The sequence below is a fragment of the Oryctolagus cuniculus genome, chromosome 10 (genome assembly GCF_964237555.1).
Source record: "Oryctolagus cuniculus chromosome 10, mOryCun1.1, whole genome shotgun sequence".
NCBI lineage: Eukaryota > Metazoa > Chordata > Mammalia > Lagomorpha > Leporidae > Oryctolagus > Oryctolagus cuniculus.
Window position 1 is genome coordinate 96,413,615 of NC_091441.1, and position 9,221 is coordinate 96,422,835.

General features: G+C 45.1%; 1 protein-coding gene across 1 annotated transcript in view; it reads right to left on the reverse strand.

Moving 5' to 3' along the window:
* Positions 1-9,221, reverse strand: part of CACNA1D (calcium voltage-gated channel subunit alpha1 D) — a 520,755-nt gene that overhangs the window by 419,420 nt on the left and 92,114 nt on the right. The gene's annotated exons all lie outside the window — the stretch shown is intronic.

Here is a 9,221-nt window from a genome sequence, read left to right on the forward strand (position 1 = left end):
CAGTGCTGTGGCACAATGGGTTAACACCCTGGCCTGCAGTGCCAGCATTCCATATGGCCGCTGGTTCTAGTCCCAGCTGCTCCTCTTCCAATCTGCTCTCTGCTAGGGCCTGGGAAAGCAGTAGAGGATGGCCCAAGTCCTTGGGCCCCTGAATCCACATGGGAGATCTGGAAGAAGCTCCTGGCTCCTGGCTTCGGATAGACACAGCTGCAGCTGTTGCGGCCAACTGGGGAGTAAACCATCGTTGGAAGACTTCTCTCTCTGCCTCTGCCTCTCCTCTCCTCTCTCTCTCTCTCTCTCTCTCAGCCTGTGTGTGTTTGTGTGTGTGTGTGTGTGTAACTCTGGCTTTCAAATAAAATAAATAAAATTTTTAAAACAAAAAAGGATGGCCGGCGCCGTGGCTCAATAGGCTAATCCTCCACCTTGCGGCGCCGGCACACCGGGTTCTAGTCCCGGTTGGGGCGCCGGATTCTGTCCCGGTTGCCCCTCTTCCAGGCCAGCTCTCTGCTGTGGCCAGGGAGTGCAGTGGAGGATGGCCCAGGTGCTTGGGCCCTGCACCCCATGGGAGACCAGGAAAAGCACCTGGCTCCTGGCTCCTGCCAGGATCAGCGCGGTGCGCCGGCTGCAGCGGCGGCCATTGGAGGGTGAACCAACGGCAAAGGAAGACCTTTCTCTCTCTGTCTCTCTCTCTCACTGTCCACTCTGCCTGTCAAAAAAAAAAAAAAAAAAAAAAAAAAAAAGGAAGCTGGAATTGGAAGCAGAGCTGGGACTCAAACCCAAGCACTACAATTTGGGATGCAGGTGTTGGGTGTACCAAGCACCCAACACTGCCCTACCCCATCCACATGTTTTTTTATCCTAATGACATTTCCTAATAAATCCTCTGCAAGCTAATATTCATTTGGTACCAGTAGTCTACAGAAGCAGATACTTGGCGAAGAATTCAGAATTGGATTACCCCACCAGCAATGAGGGCTCCATCGCCAGTGGTAGGGGACACAAGGCAGCAGGCAATTGTTTAAACTTTCAGCTGTGATGAGTTAGAATGTCATCCTAGTGTAAATAAAGACATTGGCTGGTGTAACACAGCATGCATTGGAGAAATATGGGCAAAATAATAACAGCAAGGATGCTGAAATCGGGTAGCTATTGCTAAAGACAATTGACCACTGTGTGAAAGGAAAATGGAAAGCTGAGAGTGATTAATCATCAATTAAAAGTTAAGAGTGAAAACCAGATGGCCTCTTTCAGAGCATATGAAAAGGCTCTTATCACCTGCAGTGGGAGGACAGAAAAAGGGTCAGGCTCAAGACTTAGTAGTAAGAACAGCTGACTCCGAAAGATTAATTTCCCATTCCAGATATGCTTGCTGTGCCAAGGAAAGGACAAGGCTCTGCTTGGGAAAGAATGGGACAATTACACAGGGGATGGAGATATCTGGGTTGAGCAACTCAAAAACGTTGAATCGTATTTCCCTGATCTTTAGAAGCATGCAGAAGTGGCCAACTCCTGCCAATTAGGGGCAAACACTCCCCACATTACCCCCACCACACACTGCTGGAAGATGACGCAGAGGTTTCTCTCCAGGAAAACAACGTGTGCCTCCCCCAGGATTCACCTTCATCCTTCCTTCCAGTTCCTAGGTCAACAATGAGACTTATGTAACAGCATAATTCAGCTATGGAAGAGCAAACAGTAAACTTAAAGACCAAATGCTTCTCAAGCTTAGGTGACCTGGTAGGAAAGTGAGAAAAGCAGAACTTGAACCTCTGGCCTGATGGTAAGGAAGGAGAACACACTGCAGTGGAGCTGCAGGACCTCACAGCATGCACCTTGCAGGGTGAGAAGACACCCAGGACTGATTTCTGAGAGTGCTGGATCAAGGAGGCTGAACATAAGATTGAAGAAAGGAAAGTTTATAGCTTTGGGAGTACTCTCTTGATATTCATGATCTAATAATATGGCAAAAATCCCAGAAGATATGTGGCCCTGGATACCAGATAGGACTCAATGTAGAAGAATAAAAAAGGCAATGGGCCACACTAAGTTAAGTACAAATGCAGGAACTGGGGCCAGAGCTGTAGCATAGCGGGTAAAGTCACTGCCTGCAGTGCCAGTATCCCATGTGGGCACCGGTTCAAGTCCTGGCTCTCCACTGATCCAGCTCTCTGCTATGGCCTGAGAAAGCAGATGAAGGTGGCCCAAGTCTTTGGGACTCTGCACCTACATGGGAGACCCAGAGGAAGCTCCTGGCTCCTGGCTTCGGATCAGCCAGCTCCTGCCATTTTGGTCATTTGGGGAGTGAACCAATGGATGGGAGACATCTCTACATCTCTCTCTCTCTCTCTCTCTCTCTCTCTCTCTCTCTCCCTCTGTAACTCTGCCTTTCAAATTAATTAAGTAAGCAATATTTTTTAAGAAAGAAATACAAGAACTGTCATGGCAGATGATGGGAGAAGGGACTAAAAGAGAGGGATATGCGGATTTATTACACATGGCCAGAAAATCCACCAGAGAATGGTGTTCCGTGGGAAGGCCCAACAGATATACCACTTAGCAAAGCAATATAATTCGCCTGCATCAGTAAGAAGTTCTAGTGTGGCTGTAGGCCAGGGCTGATGCGAAAGATGAATTACAGAACTGGACACATTGATACCAATGAGAGTAAGGATGATAGGATCCTCCCCCTGCACCCTCCCCAAAAGAAGCCAGGTGGCAGTGCTTAACTATCAGAGGACAAGTGGGTGTATTATCACAGTGAGTGGACAAGGTAGGAGGGACATTGTTCAGGGAGCCTGCGACAGAGAGGATTAATGGAACACAGAGACCCTAAAAAGTACCATATCAGGAAGTCAACAAGGGGATTATTCAAACCGTAAAACCAAAAGAAATCAAGAATGAATAATTAGAAGGCTAAGGGACATTGCGCTGAATAAAATGTCATGTTCACTCGTCCAGCTTCTGAATTTAAGCCAGTTTTCATGCACAAATGACATCCTGAAGCAGAAGACAGACTCCCACATGGAAAGATCCTGTAACACCAGGGCAAGTGTACTTGCTAACTTTCCCCCAAAAGTCCTCCTCAAATGGCCCTAGAGCTATTCACTTAGGCAACCACACACTGAGGAAACGGACTGGTAGACACAGGGTCCAAGTTGACATTAATTTCCAGAGATCTAAAATAGCACCAAGATCCCCTAGTGGAACATATGGAGCTTAGGTTAAAACTGAAGTTCTGGGCCAGGTCCTGTTAACAGAACATCAGCTATATCTGCAACCTACACAGTGGTCATTTTCTGATCCCCAAATGTATAACTGGAATGTAATACATAGTATTTGATGGAGTCACCATCTTGGTAACTTAGCCTATGGTGTAAAAGCTATCATTGTGGGAAGGCCAACAGAAAACCTGGGAAACTACCCCAGGAGTAGTTTCAAGCAAGCCATGACAGGAAATGCAAATCAAAATTGCACCCAGGGGTGCCAGCGCCGCGGCTCACTAGGCTAATCCTCCGCCCTTGCAGCGCCGGCACACCGGGTTCTAGTCCAGATCGGGGCACTGGATTCTGTCCCAGTTGCCCCTCTTCCAGGCCAGCTCTCTGCTGTGGCCAGGGAGTGCAGTGGAGGATGGCCCAAGTACTTGGGCCCTGCACCCCATGGGAGACCAGGAGAAGTACCTGGCTCCTGCCATCGGATCAGCACGGTGCACCAGCCGCAGCATGCCGGCTGCGGCGGCCATTGGAGGGTGAACCAACGGCAAAGGAAGACCTTTCTCTCTGTCTCTCTCTCACTGTCCACTCTGCCTGTCAAAAAAATAAATAAATAAATTAAATAAATAAAAATTGCACCCAGGGGGAAAGGTAAAGATTAGTGCATCTTTCTTTTTTTTTTTTTTTTTTTTTTTTTTTTTTTTTTTTTTTTTTGACAGGCAGAGTGGACAGTGAGAGAGAGAGACAGAGAGAAAGGTCTTCCTTTGCCGTTGGTTCACCCTCCAATGGCTGCCGCCGCCAGCACGCTGCGGCTGGCGCACCACACTGATCCGAAGGCAGGAGCCAGGTACTTCTCCTGGTCTCCCATGGGGTGCAGGGCCCAAGCACCTGGGCCATCCTCCTCTGCACTCCCTGGCCACAGCAGAGAGCTGGCCTGGAAGAGGGGCAACCGGGACAGAATCCGGCACCCCAACCGGGACTAGAACCCGGTGTGCCAGCGCCGCAAGGCGGAGGATTAGCCTAGTGAGCCGCGGCGCCGGCGATTAGTGCATCTTGATGTAAAAGATGAAGAGATAATGGTGTCCTTCTATTCTTCATTTAATTCACTATTCTAGCTCCTGTAAAATAAAATGAGATTCTAGAGAATGAAGGTAGACTATTGAAAGTCAACCAAATAGAAACCTCAATTGCAAGTGCTGTGCTATACTATGCTATCCTCAGTAGAACAGATTAGGAGGGCCTCAGTTACGAGGTATGATCTGGGAACTGTAAGCTCTTCTGTCTGCAGAAAAGATGATCAGAAACAGATCACATTGACTTAGAATAAAAATTATATAATGCATTCACAGCCTTGTCCCAGAGCTAGATTAACTTCTCCTCTGAAGAGATCTGAGATGACTGAAAATCCTACAGCACATCCTACTGATTTTCTACCTAAGTGACAATTATGCCAATCAGACCTGATGGACAATAAATAGATAACACATTACAGGACTTGGAAGACAAGTATGCCCTCCAGAGGGTAGGAAACAAACCCCACAAAGATTTAGGGTCTACCACACCAGTAAAATCGGTGATCTGGAGCAAAGACATCCCCTTCAAAGTTAAGGATAAATCTCCTCCACACAAAAAGAAGGAAATACTGCCTGGTATGTATCTTCAAGTTCTAAGGCAATGTATTTACTACCAGGAAATGCTACTGTAACTCATGCACTAGATGACATGAAAGATTGCTGGCTTTTAGTGGGATCCAGGGCAGGAAGGCGCTCTGTGGCAGGCCCAGGCTGGAAGTGCTTCTCCCTCCTAGTCCATACAACACAACAGGCTGGATGGTGTCAGAGGTAGCAGTAGTGAGAAAGACATCATGAGGACTTCGTGAAAAGCCCCAGTGGGAAAATCACAATAGAATACTCTAAAGTTCTGGAATAAGGCCATTCTTTCTGCAGCAGAGATACATACATCTTTTGAAAAACAGCTCCTGGTATGGTAGAAATGGAGTGCCCAAAAATGGGATACTAAATGATCATGCCCCTATGATAATCCAGTATAAATTGGGCTCTGTGAAACTCTTCAAGTTGGCAGGCTCACCTGCAATTGTGGAAGCATGGAGGTGGTATATCAGGAATGAGCATGGATGGGGCCAGAGCTTACAGCAAAGTGCATGAGCAGGACTCACATGCCACACACCACTGCATGAGTACCTATACCCCAACTCTATAGCTTGGTACAGAGATTGGGAGATCTTTTATGATGAGCTCATGAATGAAGAAAAAGCCCGAGCTTGGTTCTTGGTTGGGTCATCTCAAGATATGGATGCAAAGCAAACAGGGACTGCATGTCCATGTCACTCAGAGTTGGTACAGAAAAACAGTGATTTGGAAAGATAAGTGACCCAAGGTTAGAACGTGCCCAAACTTATGGCTGTGGAAAATAGCTTGACCATTTAGCTGACCGGGGCCAAGAATGAGGAAGTGTAGAAGATGGGTCAACTAGTCTAAGTCTATGACTTATAGGAGTAGGCATGAAGTATGTAAATATTTGCACTGCATGTTAGTGCCCACCATAGAGTATTTACCACTGAAAGGGAACTAAACCACCAAGTATACAAAATAGTCAGTTGACACCAGACAGCTTCTATCATTGGTCACCCCACTGCTCACACATGGGCATGCATGAGTTTTAGGTAGCTTACAGAATACCATTTTATGTGGCTTTGACAAATTCAATGATGCCTTGGTCAAAGGGCTGATGCAATGTAATTCGATTTGGAGGTAAAAGAAAAATACAGTGTTGGGGCTGGTGATGTGGAATAGTGGGTAAAGCTGCCCCCTTCAGTGCAGCACCCCACTGTGTAGTATTACATAGTGCACATATACCAAAATTTCTTTATCCCGTCTTCAGTTGATAGATATATGGGTTGATTCCATACCTTAGCTATTATAAATTGAGCTGTAATAAACACAGGGTACAGGTAACTCTTTCAAATGCTGATTTCATGTCCTTTAGGTAAATTCCAAGGAGTGGGATGGTTGGGTCATACGGTAGGTCTACAATCATATGAGCCAAAATTAATAATTATCAACTTACCTAATCTCCAATGGATCCAAAATTTCTTGAGGTTAAACCATATTTCCCATAGTAAGATACATTGAAGAATTCAGTAAAAGTTTATTAATTTGATTTTTCCCCCCCACAGGCAGTTAGTGAGAGAGAAAGGTCTTCTTTCTGTTGGTTCACTCCCCAAATGGCCGCCATGGCCAGCACTGTGCCGATCTGAAGCCAGGAGCCAGGTGCTTCTTCCTGGTCTCCCATGAGGGTGCAGGGCCCAAGCACTTGGGCCATCCTCCACTGCCTTCCTGGGCCACAGCAGAGAGCTGGACTGGAAGAGGAGCAACCAGGACAGAATCCGGTGCCCCAACTGGGACTAGAATCTGGGGTACCGGCGCCGCAGGTGGAAGATTAGCCAAGTGAGCCACGGCGCTGACCTTAACTTGATTTTTGTAGGTAATACCTACTGATATGGTGTGATTTCAGGTACTATGTGATTGATAGAAATAACATTTTCTCTTTCTCTAATTTTGCCACCTCCCTCAACATTGGTGACTGCCTAAAAGTCCACCGTTTTACACCTTTGTCCCTTCACCTTGGAGATTTGCTTCAGTTGAATGAGGATATTCCTGAAAGATATTAAAGTAATTTACTATCAATTGGTTTACCCAAGCATGAGCACTTAACATTCAATCTTGAACCTTGATGCAACTTAGAAGTAAGGAAAATCAACAAGAGGACATTGGATACCAGTTAGGCCTCAAAGGTTGATGGGTAGGAGATATAAGAAGAAATATTCGTGGAAATTACTGCAAGTGTTATCAGCTTCAGCTATCTTGCACTGGAGGACAAGTTTTATGCTCAAAATGACCTTGTAGAAAGGTAAGCTCAAAGCAAATGATAGTAACTACAAATTTTGCCGATAAACATAATTTATTTTGACAGTATTTTTAAGGAAGAATAGCAAGCATGTTATAACAAACATATAGGATTCTGTGTTAAATTCAAATTGTAAGAAATGTCTAAGATCTTTTTGAGGCCATCTGATTCTTATATGCCCCTCTTATTTGCTCTCCTTCATCTCTTCAGGTTCCCTGAGCAGCCCTGGATGCTAAAAGCATTACATATGATCTGACATCTAATAGCTTTTCCTGGACATGCTCTAGATAAGAAATAAAGCATGGTGCTGGTGCTAAGGCACATTGGGTTACGATGTTGTCTCCAGTGCCAGCATCCCATGTGGGCGCTGGTTCAACTCCCAGATGCTCCATTTCTGATCCAGCTACCTGTGAAAGCAGCAGAAGCTGGCCCAAGTGCTTGGGCCCCTGCACTCATGTGGGAGGCCCAAAAGAAGTTCTTGGCAAATGGCTTTGGCCTGGCCCAGCCTTAGCCATTGAGACCATTTAGAGTGAACCAATAGATGGAAGGCCTCTCTGTCTCTGTCTGTCTGTCTCTCTCTCTCTCTCTCTCCCCCTCTCTCTCAATTCTTTCAAATGGAAAAATAAAATCTTAAGAAAATAGAAAGCATGTGCACAACACACACCTGGCTTTCTTTAGAAACTATTCTCATATAGAGACAGAGAAATGCAATGTAAAGAATTGTGTGCTAGAATCAGAAGACCTAGTTTAAAATCTCAGCATTTAAAAAACTGAATTCTTAGGCAAATCTACCTATACAGTAAGAATATACCTGTCCTATTCAAGAGTATTCTTTGAGGCTGGCGCCGCGGCTCACTAGGCTAATCCTCCGCCTTGCAATGCCAGCACACAGGGTTCTAGTCCCGGTCAGGGCGCCAGATTCTGTCCTCGTTGCCCCTCTCCAAGGCCAGCTCTCTGCTGTGGCCCGGGAGTGCAGTGGAGGATGGCCCAAGTGCTTGGGTCCTGCACCCGCATGGGAGACCAGGAGAAGCACCTGGCTCCTGCCTTCGGATCAGCGCGATGCGCCGGCCACAGCGCGCTGGCCGCGGCAGCCATTGGAGGGTTAACCAACGGCAAAGGAAGACCTTTCTCTCTGTCTCTCTCTTTCACTGTCCACTCTGCCTGTTAAAAAACAAAGAGTATTCTTTGAGAACTAAGTGAGATATGTGAGATACTGTATGTAAAAGCACTTTATAAACTAGAATGCAGTAATACCCAGGAAAGTTTAATTTTTATCACCTCTAAGCATATCTCATCATCCCTCTTCAGCTCATCATTCAAGGCCTACCACTCTCTCAGATCTAATTTCTTATGCCCTCTATCCAAATCATTTCTGGTTTCTTCCATATATCTAACATATTCCCCAAAATTCTTCAGTAATTATACCATCTTAGGCTTTTCCCTATTTCTTGTTTACTAGTCTTCTTTGCAGTCTGAATGTAGGCTCATTAGAAAAAAAGGCCACATCATATTCTGAAACCTGTGTTCTTTAGCTGAAAACATGACAAGTACCTACTGACAGGTACTTGACAAACTGTATTCCATATGTATTTTATCAAATACATATGGAAAAAAATATGTATAAAAGAGCAAAGGCCAAAGAATAGCCAAGACATTCCAGAAAGAAATAAAAATAAGTCAAGGAGACTTGCTCACCAGATGTCAAAACTGATAAATTACAATGATTGAGGTAAGGTTTACTGATACACAAAGCTAACCAGTGGAAGATAATAAAGCTAACCCTCAACAATGATAGGCATACATACAAATGAACGAACCTCAAAAGTGACATTGTGTATCACATGGAGAAAGATGAACCTTAAATGGTGGTGAGACAATGGCTACCAATATGAAAAAATTAAACTGGGTTCCTATCTCATACCAAGTATAAAAATCAGCTCTTGATAGATAAAAGACTTCACTGGAAAAGACAGACTTAAATTTTTAGAAGTAATTATCTTTATGACTTTGGATAAGCAAAGACTCCCTAAAGAAGATGGGGAAAGTGCCAGCGTTTTTGAGAGTATGGAAATGTTTGCTACATTA